The 23,573-nt window shown below is 40.2% G+C and overlaps 1 protein-coding gene across 12 annotated transcripts in view; it reads left to right on the top strand.

Annotated features, from left to right (window-relative positions):
* Window positions 1-23,573, top strand: part of PTK2 (protein tyrosine kinase 2) — a 383,889-nt gene that overhangs the window by 81,932 nt on the left and 278,384 nt on the right. Inside the window, exon 1 of one of the 12 annotated variants that reach the window (XM_039527649.1) lies at window positions 10,567-10,583. The exons of the other annotated variants lie outside the window; for them this stretch is intronic. The gene's annotated coding sequence lies outside the window, so the exon portion shown is untranslated. Of the gene's footprint in view, window positions 1-10,566; window positions 10,584-23,573 lie in introns of those variants that run through there. 12 annotated transcript variants of the gene reach the window in all.

Here is a 23,573-nt window from a genome sequence, read left to right as displayed (position 1 = left end):
TTTTCATGTTCTCTGTGTGTATATGTGTGTGTATATATATATCTTCCTACGGTATTTTCCACTGCATGCATCTGATAAAGTGGGCTTATGCCCAAATAAATTTGTTAGTCTCCAAGTTGCCACAAGTACTTCTCGTTTTTTTTGCTGATACAGACTATCACAACTACCACTCTGAAACCTGATTCCATATACACTGATCTATATTCCATGCGGAAACTATTGCCGGAGGCAACTTGAGGCTTTTCCTTCCTGAAGATTATGTAGCTCCTTCCTGCTTGTTTTTTGTTTTCTCCTGTTTGAGGGGATATTATATTACCTCAGCCCAGTGTTGCTTGTAAGCAAATGACTTGGTGAGCATATCTTTATAAATGTACTTTGTTACCTCTCAAAACTTGCTGTTCTTTTTCCAGAAGAAAATGTGCAGGATTTTTCCTAGTAGTATTAACGTCCTGTAACTGTTCTCATTTTGCATTTAAAGAGTGTTTTAGTTTTGGCATGTTTTGCCACTAAAGCAATAAACATGTCTTCAGAGACAGCTCTGAAATTCAGTTTTGAAATATGCAGTTAGTTGGCTTTAGAGAGCTGTATTTGTTTTAGATGTTTTTCTCCCGTATTAAAGTTTTGTCAGTTTTTACCACAGCAGCAGCATTGATTATAATAAGCCTAACTAAACACAATATTAGGATTACTCACTGATATCACTATATTTACTAGTGCTATGTTGATTAACCTTAGATATTTTTCTAATATACAGCAAACCAATGAGACTCTCTGCTCTGGTGCTTTGTCAGTCTGTTCCTGTTCTTGCTACTCTGGAGAAAGTCCAAAGTTCAAATGGACTTCATCCACGATAAATTTGCTCACACTTCATTCATCTTTGCCATCTTCCTTGCTAACTAACTCTGCCTCTCCTCTTTGGTCAAGGTCTGTTCAGTCCCCACCACCAGCGGCGGATTAAGCTTTTGTGGGGCCATGGGCCAGAGCAAATGGGGTCCTCTCCCCTCCCCACCACTTCTACCTGCAGTCTGCCCCCCGCCCTTTTGCCAGGGAAATGGGGTACGGGCATGGGGACTTGTCTTATCTCACCCCTCCCCACCCAGCACTCCTGCTGGGGCGCGGGGGCTTCCCCCGCTCGCCTTGTTCTCCTTCTTAGGAGTGGGGCAAGCCTCCATGCCCCAGCCCTGCTCCCCAGTAGGAGCACCAGGCGAGCGGGTCGGGGTGCGGGGGTGCCCAATTGGCTGGGGCCCCTGGGCACAGGACCTGTTAGCCCAGTTGCTAATCCACCACTTTCCACTCACCACCTCTTTTTCTTTTTGCTCTTTCTCCATAACTGCCCCACACTGCACTTTCATCCTCCAACCTACTTTCCAACTAGCAGTGTCTCTCTTGTTCTCTTCAGATCACCCCTTCTCTTGTGCCATCACTCCCGTCCCTTCTCACTCCTGATATCACTTGCTTCTCCCAACCTTACTTTCCCTTCTCTCTGCTTGCCTCTCCTCTCCTCAAAACTCTCTTGATCCTTGAGGCTCCAGTCAGGATTAGGGTTCTGATTAATCTTACAAATTAAGAGTATAGGTGATCTATGAAAGGCTGGGGACAGAAATATAGCAATACCGTTTTGCATGCTATAATGGCTTTATGATCTTAGCAGTCTGTAAAGCACCCAGCATGCAATTGTTAGTAATAGTAACAGTAATTGATATACCTTCTTTCTAAATTTGACTGAGGTTCAAGACTCTTCACTTTCTTTGAATATAATTTTATTTCTACTCTCATTTGACTTTTTTTAAGTTCATTATATTTAAAACAAAATTTTGAATAGTTTGTGTCTAAGCTTTAAAAACAAACCATCAAACAAAACCCTTTTCTTCAAAGATTGAATCTGAAAATTTCATCCCAGATAAGGTGAATGGTTGAGAAAAATTAGTGAGTAAAAACAGTGGTTCTAATGGCATCAGTAGAGTGCTTTGTGACTAGCGCCCTGCTGTAATAATTATGCTCATCACTTAATAGTGTAACATCTTTGCTATAAACTAGTTGGTATAATCTTTGTTCTTCACTCACCTATTTTAAGCATAATCTTGTGAATGAACTGTGGGCAATAAAGAATGGTGATTTTTTTTTTTTGCATGCAGCACATCTGGCAGCTAGAGGGCTGTTTTAGATAACGTGTTCTACCGAACAGTGCAATAATTTTGCAGCAGGAAGGTGGCTAGGCTAATTTGACTGTTGAAATATTGAAGTATTTTATTTATGCTAATAAATCTTATTATTATTTCAGATATTTCAAGACTTTGCTTTCCAACAGGTAAGTCCTATTCTCTCATTTATTTAATGTGACATACAGTAGCTTTTAATAGTTTGCTTCAATACTATAGCATTGTGATATATAATCAGAGTTGTTTTTTATTTGCATTGTGTTAGAGTCCAGAAGTTTCAGTCAGGATTGGAGCCCAAAGCAGTGCTAGGGACTGAACAAACACAAGGAAGACTCAGGGAGTTCACAGCCTCATAAATGATATTTTGACAAATGAGTAGAGGAATTGAGATGAGTTATTTACAATTTTTATATATCCACATATTTTATTTACTCCTTTAAAATGATGAGATAGGACAACATAGAAAAAGACGCAGCGAGAACTGTGGAGAAGTAGACTAGTGAGCAGTCAGGGCTAGCATCATTGGGAAGGTAGAGGGGCAATGTGAAACAAAACAAGTGGTTAAATAATGGAAGATTAGACCTGTGAAGAGTCTTCACAGTTGGGAATGCCAAAAGTGAGGAGCAGACAAGTTAATTTGTCCTAAATTACAAGGTGAATCAGTCGGGCAGCTGAGAATAAAACCCTCGTCTCCTTATTCTTAATCCGGCACCCCCTGTCTTCCATGGGCCTTAGAAATTATTCCTGTTTTTAAAAACAGTAGTGCGTTCTGTTATTTCCTTGATTATGGTTGTAACCTTGTTTGAAACCTTTACGTCTAAACTTTGGTGTTAATCTTAATAACAATTGTCAGTAACTTTACAATAAAACTTCATGAATGTGCCTACGATGTAATGACTACACGATGTGTGCAAAATGAAGCTACACTCTTTTTGCTCTTTCAGCATTTTAAAAGTCCAGACGCTGAGCATAATGTGTAACTCTGTATAAGCTGTGACTTTCTTTGGGTACGTCTACACTACGGGATTATTTCGATTTTACATAAACCGGTTTAGCAAAACAGATTGTATAAAATCGAGTGCGCGCGGCCACACTAAACACATTAAATCGGTGGTGTGCGTCCACGGTCCGAGGCTAGCATCGACTTCTGGAGCGTTGCACTGTGGGTAGCTATTCCATAGCTATCCCATAGTTCCCGCAGCCTCCTCCGCCCCTTGGAATTTCCGGGTTGAGATCCCAGTGCCTGATGGGGCAAAAATCATTGTCGCGGGTGGTTCTGGGTAAATGTCGTCAGTCACTCCTTCCTCTGGGAAAGCAACGGCAGACAAGCATTTTGCGCCTTTTTTCCCTGGATTGCCCTGGCAGATGCCTTAGCATGACAATCATGGAGCCTGTTTTGCCTTTTGTGACTGTCACCGTATGTGTACTAGATGCCGCTGACAGAGGCGATTCAGCAGCGCTACACAGCAGCATGCTTTTGCTTTTGCATGACAGCAGCGATGGTTACCAGCCATACTGTACCATCTACCATACCATAACTTGGTAATAAGATGATCATGGTTACCAGTCCTTTTGCACTGCACCATTTGCTGCTGTCATAAGTGCCCTGGCTGAGATCAGCCAGGGGCGCAAAAGCCAAAATTGGGAATGACTCCCTGAGTCAATCCCTCCTTTTTGGTATCTAAAAATAGAATCAGTCCTGCCTAGAATATGGGCAAGTGTACTAGAGAACCACTGTATCAGAGAACCAGAGAGCACAGCTGCTCTGTGTCAGATCCAGCAGAAATTATGAGCTGTATGCTATTCACAGGGGGTGCTCCTGCAACAACCCCACCTGTTGATTCCGTTCTTCCCCCAGCCTTCCTGGGCTACCGTAGCAGTGTCCCCCCACTTGTGTGATGAAGTAATAAAGAATGCAGGAATAAGACACAGTGACTTGTTAGTGATAAATGAGTGGAAGGCAGCCTCCAGCTGCTATGATAGTCCAGACAGGACATTAAGCAGTGTGGAGGAGAGGAGCCCAGCATCCTGCTGCTAGTCCAGGGGCAATTGAATCTTTTCTTTACACATGAAGGGCAGGGGCTGATAGAGCTCAGCCCCCTGTTGCTATGATGAAGACGGTTACCAGCCATACTGCACCATCTACCAGGAAAAATCAGGAGCTTTTTATACAGGCGCCCATGATTGACCTCACTGAATGCTAGTCGGCATGGTTACCAGTCCTTTTGCACTGCCCCATGTGCCAATAGGCTGATGATGACAATGGATATCAGCCACATTGTACCATCAGCCACCCATGGCAGGGGGGGAGTGAGGATGTTGGTGTTGACTGCTGCAGCATCGCGTCTATCTGCAGCATTCAGTAAAGATAGGGTGACATATAAAAGAGTCAAGAGAGGATTGTTTTCCCTTTCACTTCTGGGGGTGGAGGGGGGGTGCGTAAATTGCCGAGCTATGCCCTGAACCACCGCGGACACTGTGTTTGACCCTAGAAGCATTTGGAGCTCAGCCAAGAATGCAAATGCTTTTCGGAGACTGCAGGCACTGTGAGATTGCTTGAGTCCTCCAGTCCCCGCTCCAGTCCCCCCTCCATGAGCGTCCATTTGATTCTTTGGCTTTCCGTTACGCTTGTAACGCAGCAGTGCGCTGAGTCCCTGCTATGGCGTCTGTGTGGAGATTTTTAAAAAATGATTTTGAATTTTGTCTTCTGTAACGGAGCGCTGATGGAACAGATTTGCCTGCCCTTACTGCGATCACATCCGCATGGTCCATGCTGGAGCTCTTTTTTATTTTGATTTCGGACTGCATCGCCACCCATGCTGATCAGAGCGCCACGCTGGGCAAACAGGAAATATTCAAAAGTTCGCGGGGCTTTTCCTGTCTACCTGGCCACTGCATCCGAGTTCAGATTGCTGTCCAGAGCGGTCAGTGGTGCACTGTGGGATACCACCCGGAGGCCAATACCGTCGATCTGCGGCCACACTAATCCTAATCCGATATGGTAATTCCGATACTAGCGCTACTCCTCTCGTTAGGGAGGAGTTCAGAAACCGGTTTAAAGAGCCCTTTATATCGATATAAAGGGCCTCTTAGTGTGGATGGGTGTGGCGTTAAATCGGTTTTACGCTCCTTAAACCGGTTTAAACGTGTAGTGTAGACCAGGCCTTTGTCAATTAACAAACACTGGCATTTCTGATACTAAGGAGGGACTCAAGTCATGAGCTCACACTGAATTTACTGTAAACTCAGTGGGGTTTCAGATTGGATGTTCCATGGACTAGATGACCTCCTGAGGTCCCTTCCAACCCTGATATTCTATGTCAGGCCCATTGGCATTGATAGGGGACCCACTTTGGATGTTTTTCTGTTTTCTGATATAACACTAGAAGATGGCTGCTGTTCCCTCTAAAATCAAATGCCAATTTCAATTAAAAACTTATGTACTGCAAATTGCTCATTTGTAGATGATGTTTTAAAATAGCTATCCTGAGAAAATGTATGTTTTCGTCAAACAAAGTGCAAGGAACACATGGCATCTTTAATTTAAAAGTAAAGGTTTTTTTAAGGAAGAAGTTCACATATTGCATTTTTAGGATGCTTAAAAACATGCTGACAAGAAGGCAGTTACACAAGGAGATACCGAAATTGAAAAAATGAATAAATACCATACAGTTAATTCAAAACATGGGGAAAAAAATGTAACCATTCTGGATAGAGTGTCATATTTTTTCTGCAGCTGTTTTAATATGGACAGAAGAAAAGACATCTAGCCTCCTATTTGGGGCTCTAGGGTTTTATGTCCTCTATTTATACTTTTTCTCAATTTCCCCAACCCCCTCACCCATTCCCATGGTTTGCAGAGCTGTGTGAATTTTATGTTCAGGTCTTTTTGGGGACTGGTGATCAATCCCAAGGCATAGTGACAAGATGGACTTGATATTGTGGATGTTTGGGGTAAATTGTGCTGTTTTGGAGGCATTGGTAAGGTGTGGGCAGAGGGGGTAAAAGAACAAGGCCCCAAGTTACTAGCTGGGGTTATGGTAAAAGGAACATTGAAAATTGGAGGCGCAGGAGATTCAAACCACACCACGCAAATGTCTGTGGTTGGTGGAAAATATCAGAGAAAGCACTTTATCCTTTTCATAACAAACAAGATGTATTAAATTAGATTTCTGATGACTTAACCGCAGTTCTGCTGTATTGCACTGACTGAACAAAGAGATTTCCAATGGGCTTTCTCAGTAGGATGATGCCCTATGCTAGTGCAGGTGAAAACCAAGTAACAAAAAGTTCAGTTTAAATTCTCTATTTCCATAAAATTCAGTGTAAATTGAGCCTCAGAAATACTGCAAAACCAGAATCAGACCAGGTTGATCTGAAAATAGAATTCAGTTTTAGGTTTGCAAGCAGGATGGAGTGTACAAAAACAAACAAATGAATGAGAGGTTTTTGGAAATCGTTTTTAACTTGACAAATGTCCGGTTTAATAATAGGTCACTATGGCTACTGGAAATGCTTTGGCTTCTGCAGCATCTTTCCCTCAGTGCTGCAGATTTGCATCATAATGCATTGTCTTCCTGCAGTATCTGAAGACTTTACAGTAGCAACAGGGATATTTCCAATGGACTTCCTTGTAATGTGTAGTTTGATTGGATTAAATGTAGATGCTGTGGTTCCTCTTGTAGTCACTGGCATATAAAGGTCATCCAGAACATTGCCTTTTCACTTTGATTTCATAGTAAAACCTTTTTGTAAGAATGATTGTGCGCTGTTGAATGCGTTATTTGATTAGGTATTTTGTTAAACCATCACACAAGGGAGTTATCCTACATTTCTCTAATCTGTATCATTGCTTTGAAGTCTCTGTGCGGCTTACTTTTCTCTTGCTTTTAATTGAGGCCAAGACTGTGAGTATTGCGGATTTTGGAGTGCAAATCATTGGAGGCTTTGAGAGCAACTTGCTAAATTTTATAATTTCAAAGCTGGATAGAAGACAGCATCCAATGCCTGTATCCATATGTAAAATTGCTTTAGCAAAGGAGTTTGCTCATATCATGCCTAGAGGAATGAAGGACTCGTTTTTGTTGTGCATACGATTCAATTTTGTACTGGAATTCAAAGCTCCAACTGGATTAAAAATGATTCCTCCTGAATGAAGAGTGTGGCTCGCCTTCTCCTGTCCTTAAAACAAACGTTACTTGTTAAAAAAAAAAATTAGTTCTTTGCATGTAGTTAACAACTTTTTACACAGCACTTCACACAATAGGACCCTTGATCCTTATACTGTAATATAAAAAGTTGAAATCAAGAAGAAATTTTGAAATAAGTGTGTGTCAGGTGTCCACACGCAACAGCTGAACAACTAGAGGGAAGGAAAGGCATGTGAGAAACATTTAGCCTACTATATTCTGGCCTCAGCCAGAAATTCTACATGCACCCCAACAGAATGAGACCTTAAAGATAGCCACCAATGATGAAGGGGAGAAGCGCTCTTACTGGTAGGGTAGTATTTTTCTTGGTGTGAAAATGAAAAAAAAAAACCACATAGAAAATGAGTATTTATTCTGTGTGTATGTGGATGCGCCCTCCTGGCTTTGATGGAGGAGAACGTAATACGTTTTAAGAGATGCAGCCTTTAGTGTACAACACATATGTTAACCAAACAGCTTGGTTAGAATTCTTCTTATAACCTTTCCTTCAATGATTTTGAAATATTAAACAGAACTTGGAATTAGTTCAGGTTTTCATGGCTTAATTAGAACCAAAATATCAGAAGTGACACCTTCAGCTCAGCCTGGGAAAGTTTTGCTTCCTGCATTATAAATGCATCCTCAGTCAGTACTCCTCTAAGATCTACTTCAGCCTTGACAATTACAGGAAATCACCCAACTAAAGACATACATTAACTTAAAACTACTAGCCCCCTTCCACAAAAATTAGCCCTCCCTTGCCTTACCTACAATATGCCATACGCTAGCGCTCACTGAGAAGCTGCATAATCTTATGGATGCAACCACATCTTCCCTCCCCTCGCTGCAACCCTAAATGTAGCATAACGAACATGAAGCTTTCTGATTGCTGGCCAAATGTTTCTAGACTAGACAAGGGCATGTTCAATGAAATTGAAAGTTGACAAATTCAAAACTGTTAAAAGGAAATACTTTTTCACAAAACTCCTAATTAGTCTGTGAAACTCATTGCCACAGAAAGTTGTTGAAGCCAAGAATTTAGCAAGTTTCAAAAAAAAGTATTTAACATTTTATATGGTTATCCAGTGTTGTCATAATTAACAATAATATACATTTTGGAAGTGATATTAAACCTCATGCTTCAGAGGTTAGGCCAATCTCTAACTGGAGACCAGGATGAGTCCTAAGGAATGTGAGGAAGGACAGACAGATTATTCCACATCTTCCTGCTGCTTGGTTCTTATACTGTTCTTTGAAGCAAGTGATATTGGCCACAGTCAGTCACCGGATACTGGCCTAGATGAACCTGTGTCTAAGCCAACATGTCAATTCATATGTTCCTTACTATGGCCATTCTGTAGTTTTTCACTGAAATGTACAGATTGTTCGTATTGATGAAATTACCCTGGTTTATACTATTTATACTAAACTCAGTAGCATATTTGGAAATCTGTATCCTAGCTAACCTCTCTGTTTAACGTGCTACAGTCAAAATGAAATGTAGCCAAATGTAAAAGAAAAAAACAATGCCTCTGAATCCATCCGTCACTTCTGTTTTTCCAGTCATGTTTTCCTATATAAACATTTACTTTCTCTCTCCTTTGTTGCTGTATCTAAGGTCCCTCCATGCAGTGTGGTAACTGGCAGCTCAGGGAAGATAGTCCTAAATTACTTAGGTACCTTTCAAAATTTTACAAAAAGTACTGGCCAGTGCACATAGTTGCTTGTAACTATAGCAAACTGTTGCTTGTAACTATAGCAAACAGAACATTTTTCAGTTTTTTAAAATATTGTTTTAATTGTAATTCTAAAGTTCTACAACTTGCATTACGTGAGATTTTCTTATGTTTTTGAGTAATAGTGATTAGTGGCTATAAATGAGAGAGGACCGGATTAAAGACTTCCCAGCGTGAGTAAGATTAAAGCTACCGGATTGGAGTAACCTTCAAAAGGTTCCAGAGGATTTTCCTTGTTCTGTGAATGTGTTTTTGTGGTTTCGTTTCTTTTCATTAGCCGATAGTAATGACAGAATCTAGAGATAGAAGAGGCCCAGTATGTCATGCCGTCTTTCCTTCTCTCTGTACAAGATTATTGCCAATGGTATTGCTATTTTTGCCTGTCTAGTTTTAGACGTGTCAAGTAATGGAGATTCCACCAATTCCAATGGGAAGTTCCTTAGGCTGGTAGATTTTGCCGTAAGGAAGCTTTCCTTGATGTTTGTGCTACATTCCCATTCTAAACTTCATCCCATTACTCCTAGCAGTACCCCTTTATCATGCTAAATTTCTCTCCTACCTTAGTATTTTTACACACCACAAATATTTTTAGGATGTTTTATAGCCTTTCTAACTCATTGCGGTTGGTTGGTTGGTTGAATTATAATAGTACCTAGAGGCTCCAACTAAGTTCTGGGCTCTGTTGTGAGAAGTGCAATACAAACATAGAGAAAGGTCTATGCAAGGTCTGTACCCCAAAGACCTTGCAATCTAGATAGACAAGACAGATAAAAAGATAGGAGGCACAAAGAGACATTGAGGGTATGTCTACACTGCAATAAAACTCCCCCTGTTTCAGCTAGTTTCAGCTGACTTGGGCTTCCGGAGCTCAGACCGCAAGGCTATAAAATTGCAGTGTAGTCGTTCAAGCTCAGGCTCTGGGACTCTGAAAATGAGGTGTCACATTGTTTAAATGTAATTATCCAAGTTGAAATTCGTGTTAGGACACTATTATTTGCAACCTTGTGTTTGCAAAAAGTGCCATGGGATTTTCAATGATAAGCAGTACATTAAGTCCGTAGTGTTTTTTGTCTCATCCTTGGCACCATGCTGGGGGCATTTAGTCTGATGTTGATTTTTAGAGGCAAGTGTGCCAGTTACAGTACTACTGTGTAAATACTACCAAGGGTTGACCCTGCTTAGTTTGAGATCTGATGAGATCATAACCCAGTATGTTTTAGCTTAGAAGGCATAATATTAAATACACTTGTGGTTTGAAACAAACAAGTGAGAGCAAAGCTTTCCTGCTGATGTAACCAGTTTTCTTTCTATATTATGAAATGTGGCAGCATAAAAAATACTCAGATTTATTCTACCAAGTACTGCACTGCATTTACCTTGCTTCTCGTTTTCAGTTAAGATGTTGACTGGACAGAAGTGCATCACATGGGTGGGTGTGGGATGATGCTCTGAAGAAGCATGTGTGTGAACAGAGCGTACAAATTTGATTGTGTTTGGAGGTAGGATCCTATGTTTGTACAGTGCCTAGTGCAATGTGGTCTCTGATTCTGACTGAGGCCTTTTAGGTATTATCATAGTACAGTGGAACCCTGTTTATCTGATCTAATTGGGACCGGGACCGGGACCAGATGAGATAATAAAAAATTCAAATAATCAGGAGAATGGGCGGGGCTCAGGTTGTTGGTTAATATGGAGAGACGGATAATGGAGGCTTGGATAAACAGGGTTCTACTGTACTGTTAATAGTAATTGTTCATATATAATGTGGAATCTGTCTGTACAAGGAACAAAGGGAAAGAAGAATTAAAGCTAATACAGTTAAAACACTTCTTTATATGACCTAAAATAGCGATTCTGTAAATTAAAATGACACAGATTTGAGGTCTGATAACTCTAGGACCTTATGGACTCGAAGTAAAGGCTGGGACCCCTCATTGGTGGTGTAAAGCAGTGGTTCTCAAACTAGGGCCGCCGCTTGTTCAGGGAAAGCCCCCAGCAGGCCGGGCTGGTTTGTTTACCTGCCGCATCCGCAGGTTCGGCTGATCGCGGCTCCCTCTGGCTGCGGTTCGCCACTCCAGGCCAGTGGGGGCTGCAGGAAGTGGCTCGGGCCGAGGGACGTGCTGGCTGCCCTAGTTTGAGAACCACTGGTGTAAAGGCTCCCATTTTTAGCCCAGATGGGTTACAAAATATTACACCTTAAACCTGAAACTGGTTCATAACTGAATATTTCCTGTCCTGACCTCAAGCCGTTATATTTTTGGAGAGGGTGGGGCAGGGAGGGCAGATTTCCACAATCTTGAGAACATTTTTGTGGAAGAGTGACTATTGTATTTTTAAGTAGCTGATTGAATCTGTCTTGTAATTTGGAATGACAGAAAAAATGCTACTATGTGAGATTACTGGACAAAGAGAGTCAGAGCAACTTACTACATGCTTGCATGATTTCACATCTATATTCCTATCACCACCATGTAACTATATTTATAGATCTCCAATAATATTTTGATACCTGTGGGAATTGCAAAATATTTTTTAAAGAGATGAGATACTTGAATTAGATTTATTGCCATTGGTGATACAAGTGCCTTCTTGTCTGCAGCTACTGCACTCTGGAATACCTTTCTTGCATGCCTGCTTCTCACCTATTAGTTTCTCACCTATTAGTCCTCTCCATCTCTTTTCAGATTTCAGCTGGGAATGTATATTTTTCCTCAGTTTCTCTCTCCCTTTATTAAACCCTTTAAACTCTTTATGTAGGAAGTTATAACAAGTTTACAAATCATTACCATACAAGCATCAGAAATACAATCTAAAAACAGTTTATCACTCTTTTACAGAACCATTGTGTTGATGTATTTTTAACTGTTAACAGTAACACTGCACATTGTTTTTGGATATAGCCTATGTGGAAGAAACTATTCATAATAAAATTATATTTTTTGTTCAGCCTGTTGTAATCAGCCGGTTTCTTTTTTTGTCTTAATCTGTATCTTGGATGCTAAATTTTAATTAATTTAAAAACTAATCACAGAGACTTATTTGTCATTTAATTGAAGTGTATAGTAATGTACATGAGGGCTTGCTAACCAGCATTAAAATCCTTCTGGTTTGGACCGATGCAAAATGCTTAAGCAATAAATTTGAATGCACACTCTTGTTTGTTGGATTACATTCACAGCTCAATTGGTTTGAATGAATAAGGTTAAATTAGTCAGAAGACAGAGCACTTGATTAATGCCCTATGACAAATAATTTGATAAATTATTTGGAAGCCTAAAGGAAAAAAAATGTAGGGTGCAGTTTCTTTCTAAATGTCCACCCTAGCTACTATTTTAAAACTGTTAGTTGCTTGGAAATGCATGTGTTTGTGTGTAACATTGATTTCCAGCTGATAGCTGACATCTTTGGAATACTGGTCTCTTGGTCCTTCAGTTTGGGAGGATAGAGAGAGATTTCCTAGGGCAAACTGCTGGATTACTTCTATTGGAAGTGACAGACAAGAGTGCAGATGGGAAATAGTGATGGTAGCAGGTCTGATTTTAGTGTCTGGATAAGTTTGCAAATACACATGCCAGTTCTGAATTTAAAAGATGACTTGCAGAAGAAGAAAATGGTGCACCCTTTCTAGCTTCTTTAGGTTAGGGTTTTCAAAGATTTTCTTTATTTTGCTGGTTTATATGAGAAATATCAAGATTTGTCTTCCTCCTGTCTCTCTGAATGAGTGGATGGACAACTGATGGACTAGAGGATTGATTGACATAGCAAGAAAAAAGAAACTCAAAGCTGAAAAATTTGAGGGGAAGGGGGTTTTATGACTATTTAGATTTTTTTCTTAAGAACACCTCTTTAACTCCTAAAAAGCCTTAGGAGCAAGTCTGTCTTTGTTTGAATAAAAAAAAAATAAAAAAATACCCTTGAAATGAAGGCTGAAAAAGCTCCTAGTCAAGGTCTGTAGTGTTTCAAGGAGTTTCCAGCAAAAATATGGTAGAAAAGACTCAATATTTCTGAATTATTTTAGGTAAAAGAATGAGCCTGAAAAACCTTTCAGGTCCTTTATTATTTCTATTGTGGTAACATCTAAAAACCCTACACAGGGATTAGTGCTCCATTGTACTAGACACCATCCAAATAAATCCTGCCTCCTAGAGCTCACAATCATAGGCTGTATGCCATAAAAGGCAGAGGGGGATGTACAAAAATATCCTAAATGTCTTTTTGGGGCTTGTTGCCATTAAAGTGCCTGCTCTATTTTATTGAAATGGAAAGGATGCCTAGAGACTGTCAGTGGGGGGAAGAGAGTCTGTGACCAATTCAAATGCAGCTGAGATTGGCAGTAAACTATAATGTACAAATGGTTGTGCTGTGGCCTATATGAAGTAATTTGGTAGTCTTAGTTCATTTTCTAGTCAATACACCACCGGTGGTACTAATTGAATCCCTGACCAGTAACCTCAGCAGAACAAAAAAGACCATAGAGACAGGGGGTATGTTGGTGCTGTGGGTTTTTTATTGCAGTGTAGCGTCTCAGAGCCTGGATCATCTGACTTGGGCTCTCATGTCTATAAAATTGTGGTGTAGATGTTTGGGCTTGGGCTGGAGCCCAGGTCTGAGAACCTCCCCTTTGCGGGGTCTCAGAGTTTGGGCTGAAGCCTAAGTCCCAGTGTCTACACTGCAGTTTTATAGCCCTGTAGCTCAAGCTTCATGAGCCTGAGTCAGCTGACCCGGGCCAGTTTCAGCATTAATTTTTATCACAAAGTAGATGTGCTCTGAGTGTATCTCTAACACGGGCGTTGGCAACCTTTCAGATGTGGTGTGCCGAGTCTTCATTTATTCACTCTAATTTAAGGTTTCGCGTGTCAGTAATACATTTCAACGTTTTTGGAAGGTCTCTTTCTAAAAGTCTATAATATATAACTAAACTATTGTTGTATGTAAAGTAAATAAGGTTTTTAAAATGTTTAAGAAGCTTCATTTAAAATTAAATTAAAATGCAGAGCCCCCCAGACCGGTGGCCAGGACCCAGGCAGTGTGAGTGCCACTGAAAATCAGCTACCGTGCCGCCTTTGGTACGTGTGCCATAGGTTGCCTACTCCTGCTCTAACACCTTGTAGTGGACTCTCTATTACAGGATTAAAACATGCTCAGAGAAGCAATATGGGGGGAAGCTTACACAGTTGCTGTCTATTCTGTACCTGCAGTATGTGTAGATATTGAACTGCAGGACTATCAACACCCACTAACTTGTGCAAAGGATAGTGGTTAGTGAATTGGGCACGTTCCCTAGAACACTTGAGAAATTCTGGAACCCCTCTGGCATAAGTCCATAAGAGAGATTTGGCTGCAAATGATTGTAGCAAAGGTTTTGGTGGCAGAAACTATGAAAGAAAGGAAGGGTAGGGGGTGGGAAGAAAGAAAAGTGAAAGGAGGACTCTTGAAATCACATTAGATCTTGTATAGTTACATAAAACGTTAGTTTGTAGAGAGTTTTGTATTTCTCAAGGCTTGTATCAGGAGTGGCTTGGAATTTCCTACCAAAATATAAGCTAAAACTGAAGTAAAATACTATGGGCTACCAAAAGAAAAAAAATCACACGCGTGTCTGATTTTTTTTTTAACCTTACTGTTACACATAAGATGACTATAACTGAAAGATAGGATGAGAAAAAATACTTATTTCTTTGGGTAGTGTCAGTGTACGTGATGCGTTTGGCAGCCTTTTGTGTATAGTTAGTTTCACTGCTTTACTGGCATAGTAAGCCAGTTTCCTTTTTAATTCATGTGGATTTTTCTCACAGCTTTAGGAAAAAGAGAGACAGTTTAAAAAAAAGTGATTGTAAAATCATAAATATTGGCATGGGAAGTTGAAGATACATGTAGTACTTGAAACTACTAATTTTTTTTTAAGTGAGTAGGTCATCACATTGACAGTGGCCCTTTTAAGCTCAAGTGTTAAAAATATATTAAAGCACCGAATACTTTGTTTAAAAGCAAGTCTCTTTGTTTATGACCCACAATCAATTTTCTTCAGTCCTTGCCACTGTTTTTGGGGTGCAAAGATTTATGGCATTTGAAATGCTTTAGACAGTTATTTTGCAAGGCATGAAACTGATGCTCTTGAAGATTTCATAAGGGAGAGTCAAATGCATTCTATACCATCTGTTAACGATGCTGCTTGCTGAACAGATTTTTTCCTCGGGGCCTGATTCCTGAGAACTGGCCACAACATCTGTATAATGCCATAAGGTGCCTACTTTTCCCCCCCAGTGGACTCATTTGGGAACCATGCTTAATAGAGATGTGTGGATTAGTGACCCTACCTTTGTTCCTGTTTCCTGCTCTCCTCTTCCAAGATCTTCAACTGAGATTGACCTTGGAAGCAAAGATTACTATCAGGTAATCATTTAGTGTTTTCTGTATACAACATTTAAGCCTGGTCTCAGGGGTCCATGTTGTAAGCCATTATGGAGATACTGTAGTTCTGGCATAAAAATCTAGATACCATATAGCTCAAAGGAGAAGCAGAGTAATTTCTACCCTGATTCAGCTTTGATGGGAGCTGTTACATCCTGGTGCAAGGATGGTCTAGATAATACTTAGTCCTGCCATAAGTGCAGGGGACTGGACTAGATGACCTCTAGTCATCTAGCCCTTCCAGTCTTATGGTTCTGTATTTTCCAGATACCAGTTCCACACTCTGTAGTTCTTCTTAAAGATAGAAGAGACTTACTAGCTTATCTGGTCAATGTCTGAAAATGAAGGATTACTCCTTTTGGTACTTTTTCTGAGGTTTCATCATTCAGCTAACTCTTTCTCCTCTGTTATAGGACTAAGGTAAGACTCATCGTAAGGAAGGTATTGCAGCTATGTTTCCATTGTTAAAATATAATTTTCACTATGATTTAATCTTATCTGCTGACTTGGATTCAATCTATAAGAGCTAGTTAGGCCTTTGCTGTGTTTAACTTTTTCCACCAGCCTCAGCTCAGCCGTTTTCTGGGTCCAAGTAGATCCACTCAAGTTGATCTAGGAGGCAGAAGGCATCTTGCTGGAGCTTTCTCACAGTCTCATCTCAACAATGCAATATCAATTAATGTTGAAGTTACTGCTAATTGTCACTCCATGATACTAGTTAGATTCCAACCATCCATTCCCCAAGAAGGTAAGTGAAACGTATTATAATAGTTACAAAGCTTTGGAAACTGAAAGCAGTTTTCAGAAACCAGTGGAACTTGTAGAGTGACCATGAGCATTTGACATGTACCTATTGAGTTTGTTGGCTGTGTTATCTAAGATGCTTGTATTTATTGGATAACTGAGCTTTTGGCAATTTAGGGCAGTAATAATATTCCATATACTGTAAGATTTTTGTTAAGAAGGTTAAACATTATAGGCTTGGTTATAGGGAGTTTTGAAATATCAACTACTAGACATTTTATAGGTAAATGTAGCCCATAAAGAATGGGAAAGAGTGTTCTGTTTTCTGATTGTAAGCACAACAAAGCTGTTAACGAAAATGATTTTGTATAGAATGGAGACAGTTTAGATTGGGTGAAGACAGCTTTTGAAAGCTGTAACACAGCAGTGAGTCACTATCTCAGGAATTGATGCCTGAAGGCATACTATGTTGGTATCATAGGGCTGTAAGAAATGCAGGTGAACTGCTCTGTTCTGCTTGTGTGGTGAATTGGAAACCATTCTCAAGAGTATTGTGTGGACTCTTTATTTCTCCAGATGAGTCCCTGACAAAGGAAACATGAGAGGAAGTGTCAGAGAAGTGTAGTTGGTTTGCCCACAAGTAAATCTGTTACGATTTATACTACCAAAAGTTTATGCAGCCCTCATGTCTAGTTAAAAGAATAGCAAATCTTTATTTAAAGAATAATACAATAAAAATGAAGCTACCTCAGGAGTTATTCATATGTTTGCTGCCGCCCCATCTTATGCTAGAGCTACACATGCATGGTCAGACTCCCTATTGCTCATTGTGACAAGGTGAGGAGGTAATATCCTTTATTGGACCAACTTCTGTTGGTGAAAAAGACAAGCTTTCTAGCTACAAAGAGCTACTCTTCATGTCTGGGAAAGGTACTTCCAGTGTCATAGCAAAATGCAAGATGGAACAGATTGTTTAGCATAAGTTGTTAGCACATGTTATAAGGGACCATTCAAGGTAGACCAGCCTGTTAACACCTCTGCAGTCATAGGGCAAAAAGAGGGGGTTAGTGGATTGCAGATTGTGTCAGTCCATGATTTTGAGTGTCTAGCTGAGTAATGAAATTAAGCTCCCAGGCTCATCTTTGGAAAGTATTGGGCAGGTTTCCTTTGAGGATGAAGACTGATAGGTCAGATACAGAGTCATCGCTTTCTGAAAAGTGTTCACCAACATAGTGGTTGTCTGGTTTCACCCACAAAGTTGTTATTGGGGCATTTAATGCACTGGATGAGACATACTACATGTTGTGATAGACATGTGTAGGATCCATGAATCTTGCAAGGTGTGTTGTGGGGGGTTGTAGATCATCACAGCAGTGAAGATATGTCTGCAGGTTTTCCATTTGTTGTTCTGGCAGGGTCTAGTGCTGATTTGAGTTGGGGTTTCCTGGTCTGCAGGGAGCTGTCTTCTGATGATGAGCATGGAGAGGTTGGCAGGTTTTTTGAAGGCCAAAATTGGGGGTTCAGGGAAGATTTCCATCAGGATGGGTTCTCCATTGAGTATGGCTTATTCAACAACCCCCACAACACACATTTCAAGAGATGAGCCTAGGAGCTTAAATTCAATAAACTGTAACCCACCAACCCCCTGGTTTGGTCCTAAGACTGTGAAGGTGTTAATGGGCTGCTCTATCTTGACTGGTTCCTTTCTTACGCTAAACAATCTATTCTACCTTGCATTTTGCTGTGATGCTGGACCTGAAGAACAACTCTTCCCAGACCTGAAGAACAACTCTTTTGTGGCTCGAAAGCTTGTCCCTCACCAGTAGAAGTTGGTCCAATAAAAGATATTACCTCACCCACCTTGTCTCTCTAATATTCTGGGACCGACATGTCTACAGCTACACTGCATATTGCTCACAGCATCATTCGACATCAGAAGATTCTCTGGACTGGGATCCTTTTTTGAGAAAGATTTCTTTAGCAGTAGCTTTTGTGGGAACTTGTATCACCTTCCCCTCTCCTCCCCCCCCACCCCACCCCCGAATCTGAGATTTACGGTAAGAGCAAAGAGCTATAACTATGTCACAGTGCAGCTGCTGGAGGGAGATGATTAAAACAACACACCTGTGCCATAATAGTAGAATGGCCACAATTTGTAAGCTGAACCCTGATGGACAACAACCCAAGCTCATTGCCACAGTCTCTCCCAAACAAGTTTCATATCAGCTCATTCTAAATATAAACTAGTCCTCAAAGCAAAGGGCAGAATTAAACAAATCAAGTAGGAACTTCAGTGAGTCCTCAGAGACAGCAAAATCCACAGTGAGCAACTCAAAATTGAGGAGCTAACACTAGTCATGAAACCCTTGAAACGTGGAAAGGCAGCTGGATTCAATGGTATATCTGATGAATTATTGCTAAACTTCTGGATGAGACCACAGAAGTGGCTGTTTGACGACTTTAATTCCTGCATGGAGACAATGCACATACTCAGGCTGTAGAGACAAGCCAAAGTGTTGACTCTACTCAAACCACCTAGACACTAATTCTGCAAATAGCGATCACTCAATATTCTTATTTTGTTCAACCCACAAGGTAAATGAGTGGATGATTATAGGTAGAATAGCGCCAATAGTGGAAGGGTGGCTGACTGATGACCAAGCCGGTTTCCTCCCAGAACATTTATGCTGTGGCCAAGTTGTAAACCTAACTCAGTACATTGAAGGTGGCTTCAAAACCTGTAAAATTATAGGGGCTGTTTGTTGCTTTGTTGGCTGTTTATGTCACTGTGAATGATCATGACTTCTACTGAAATTGGCAAGAATTTTGAGAAATACCAAGATGGACCAGGTCATCTTCTCCCTGATTGAGACTCGACAGGTTCTTTCTTGAGATACGTGGTCAGAAAAGTTGATGGCATAGTTGACAGGATGGACTGGTCTAAAGTTTGGAGCCATCACCCTTGCTATTTAATATCTTCATGAATAACCAACCAGAATTCCCTGATGTGCGAAGATTCATTTATGCAGATGATCCTTACATTGCTACCCAGTCAGAAACATTTGAGCACATTCTAAGCAGTTCACTGAGTATACTTGGAAAATAGTATTGCACATGCTTCCTGTTCCTGAATGCTAATCCCCCAACAAAACTCATGTGTGACTTCCACCTGAAACACCATTAAGCAAAAGCTGCAAATATCGTGGGATGGTACTATGAACATCCGATGTACCTAGGGGTTACATTAGGTTGAACACTGACATTCAAAGAGCACATCAAGAAGCTGAAAAAGAAAGTAAACTCCAGAAATTGTGTACTTCAGTAACAGGCTAGCACAAAATGGGGAACTCACCCCAAAGCACTCTGAACAACTATTCTTGCACTTGTGTTACTCAACTGAAGAGTACTATGGCCTAGTATGGTATTGTTCAGCCCAGGCACATAAAATTGATATTGAACTCAGTCAATCCTGTAGGATAAACACAGGGACTTTGAAACTGAACCTCACACTGTTCCTATACTGTCCTGTGGGGATTGCATCACCATCAATGGATGGGATGCTTTCAGTAAAAAGGAGAGGCAAAACCAGGTGCATAATCCAAGACATCCGGTGCATGGATACACTTTACCATCTATGCTGCAGAAGTCCAGAAAGAGCTTTGCCTCTGAAAATCCCTTAACCCAAAATACCACTCTCTACAGAGAGCAACATCACAGGAAATGTGGATGATCTTGGAGAACCTGGTTCCTTCAGAACAACTCCCTTCAGGCACTGCACTTAAATGAAAGCACTGATATACTCTGACTCGGTCAAGAGCTGAGTTGGCAAAGACTGGTGACAGTACCGCCAAGCGGATCTGAGGGTCGGCTGCAAATGTGAATGTGGCGAACCTATGCAAACGCATGAATGCTGCCTGATGCAATGCCCCCTGTCAACAGCCTCAGGTAAAGTTACTAGTACTGAAAAGTCATGTGTGTGGTGGGAAATGTGTGGCCCTGTAGCTATTGCTGTTTCTCTTCTGGTTTTCCCTGCCTCTAAGGTATTTAAAGAGTTGTCTGGGTCACCCATTTGAGTCATATATTGAAAAGACAGTGATGTGATTTTTAAGGTAGAATGCTGCCCTGGCTTCTTTTTGAGTTGTGTTCTACCATAATGTTTTTGTTAGAAAGGGAGATGAAAACACACAAGCAGGTTTGGTTAGTTTAAATCCTTGCACTGTAGGACCGTTTGGTCTATTTTGTAAATTACTATTTACATATTTTAAAAATATGTTTATAATAAATATGTATAGAACCATTGAGCAGATATTAAAAATTGTATTACTGGTTTGGTGCAAAGCTTTGGTTCTCACCTTTCCCCGTACTGTAACGAGATATAACAGGAAAAAGTCCTGGGAAGAGAGTGGTCAGAACCCTCTGAAATCCATTTGTTCAGTGTCACTACTTCTTTATTAACGTCCATATACATTTTAAAAAACATGAGCCAGTGCATTCTCTTCATTCAGATTCTTCTCGATAACCCACTTTTCCACAAACTTACCCAATAGGAGTTTTTATTCTATTAAAATAACAAATAAGAACAAGTCCAAAACCAATCTTACCTCCTGGATTTACTAGAACATCCTGTGAAGTGCTGTCTTCTGTATGCATCTCTTTTGGACTGTAAACTCTTCATGGTAGGGGACATATTATTTATTTGTATTCCAGTAGCATCTAGAGGCCCGAACCAAGATCACGGCTCCGTTTTGCTTGAGGCTGCACCTACACATAGTAAGAAAGTTTCTGTCCTGGGGAACTTACACTCTAAATAGACAAACAGGCAAAGAGCGGGAGAAAGGAAATACTGTCTTTAATTTATAGATGGGGATCGAAGGTAAAAAGAGACTGTGACTTCCTCATGGTCATAAAGGAGGTCGGTAGCAGAACTGGATATTAACATCAGCTTCCTTGAGCCCCTGGCCAGACCATCCTTCTGCCTCTTATCTTTGCCGTTGCACAGAACCAAGCACATTATCAGCTCTGAACAAGTAACAGTAACAATAACAATAATTACCTTGTACCAGATATATGGCTGAAATGAACAAGAACTGTTACCTGTACTATTGCTTGTGCTGTTATGTCCTTAAAGGTAAACATATAAGAACCCAGAGTTGACAGGATTTGGATGCTCCTGCAGTACTGTGTAGTTTCAAAAACTTTCAGGGGAGGAGAGACCCTGCATAAGTCTCTTTGGCTCTCTTTAGCCCCAGAAAGAGCTTTGGTCATTGTGCCTGGGCACTGATGCAGAACATCTGTGGCCTGGTTGTGCTCTAATCTCTATTTTTGCAGTGGATAACTTTTCTTTTAAATTAAATATCTCTCTCTCTCTCTCTCTCTCTCTCTCTCTCTCTCTCTCTCTCTCTCTCTCTCTATGTAAATATATATATATATATACACACACACACACACACTTTTGGAAGGAAGCAACAGTATTTGTTACCTAGAGACTCTAAATGGACCCTTCTGGTTGTCTGCATCATACTCCATTGAGAAACCAAAATGGCAGTGATGTAATCTGTAAGCACATACATTTAATTAAATATGTAATGGAGAGTATTGTGTGTGCTGTTACACCTAGGCAATTGAGTCAGTTTGGTGATTGTGTTAACTTAAAACTAACTCTTTTGGTAATAGTCTGTTATGTAAGCTCTGTGCCTTACTATTGAGGATTGTATATGGTGGTGCTGTAGCCATGCAGGTGCCAGGATATTAGAGAGACAAGATGGGTGAGATAATACCTTTTATTTGACCAATTTCTGTCTGAGAGAGAGAGAAGCTTATGAGCTAACACAGAGTTTGTCTCTCTGACCATAAGAAGTTGGTCCAATAAAAGATATTACCTCACTCACCTTGTCTTTCTATTGAGGACTGTACATTAGAGATGGCTAATATGGAATTTATGAATAGTTTAATGATAAGAATGGTATATTTTGTCCCTAAGAGTTTATAATATTTATTTAGGCTGAATCTACTTTTTTGTTATGTTCTATAATGAAACATATGTTTATAGTGTGTACTGTGGAACCTTCCACTAGAAGAGAGAAGATGGGAGTTTTGTAATTTGTGTTTGTCTACATACACGCTATACACGTATACAGGTACATCCTCACAATAGTGCACATAGCTTGTTATAGAAAAAGGGTTCTACAACACAGTTAATACACATTTCATTTCAATATATAACATGAACAGGTGATTCAGCAGAGATGAATTCTACGTGGTATATTGCATGTGCATAAATATATATTAAACATAATGTAAAATATCATTTTTATTCCTGGTGCCCAGACATTGAAAGGAAATCAAATCTATCTTTTGTTAACCATTTATATATGAAGTGTAATATGTGCAGATAGAGAAGTATGTGTGATGACATATGCCTTCTCTCAGCTGCAAGAGAATAAAGTAGTGGTCATATTTTTAGAGGGGAGCTAGCTATGGTACTGATGATAGTGGACATTGTGGTGTCCTATTTCCTTAGTGTTAGCTCACCTTTCACCAATGTTTTGATCTATCATTGTTTCTCCTCTAGCTTAATTCTAAAAAATGCGGTTAAGTTAGATTCCTGATCTAGAGCTCAATGCTGCTTCCATTGAAGTTTAGGGAAATTTTAATCAGCTCTTGCTGTACATTTTATAAAGCTAAATATACTGTAAAATAGTCTCTAAATCTGATGGAAAATATCAAGTGAGTAGGGTTTTTTATTTTTATTTTTTGTATTGTTTTGTTTTTACTAAAACATTTTTGTTCTGCTGGATACTTCAGGATACTCTACATTTTCAAGTTATTCATTGTTCAGTTTTTCATTGTTCTTATCTTATTAGGGAAGTTATTGAAAATCAAATGTCAGGATAGGTTGGTAAAATACCAGAGGCATGAATTTAAAACAAAAATGGTTGGGGAGAACCTCTACAGACATGACCTGGGTCAGGCTTGATTTGCAGCTTAGTCAATTTTAGAATCTGCTGTCAGTTTTGTAAACAGGAGTCTGCTGTGTGAATTGAACAGAAGGGTGAGATTAGCATATTAATAAGGTGCTTGCTAATCGCCTTCCCTCCTGCCCCTCCTACTCTCCCTCCTCCCTCCTGAATGAATCTAGGAATACAGACACACACACTCACACAGTCACATTACAGGCTCGTAGCATTCTGTTCAGTAGCTCACCCTGGAAAAGGATGGTCGGTGCTTTAAATTGTTGAGGCATGAGATGATTCTGTAACTGAAAGGCATTCTTCATGCTGCTGGAATATATTACCAAAGGAATACTACAGTATTTTGCTTCTACCTTTCCTTTA

Source organism: Mauremys reevesii, linkage group 2 (genome assembly GCF_016161935.1).
Source record: "Mauremys reevesii isolate NIE-2019 linkage group 2, ASM1616193v1, whole genome shotgun sequence".
NCBI lineage: Eukaryota > Metazoa > Chordata > Testudines > Geoemydidae > Mauremys > Mauremys reevesii.
This window is presented reverse-complemented; position numbering and strand designations above follow the sequence as displayed.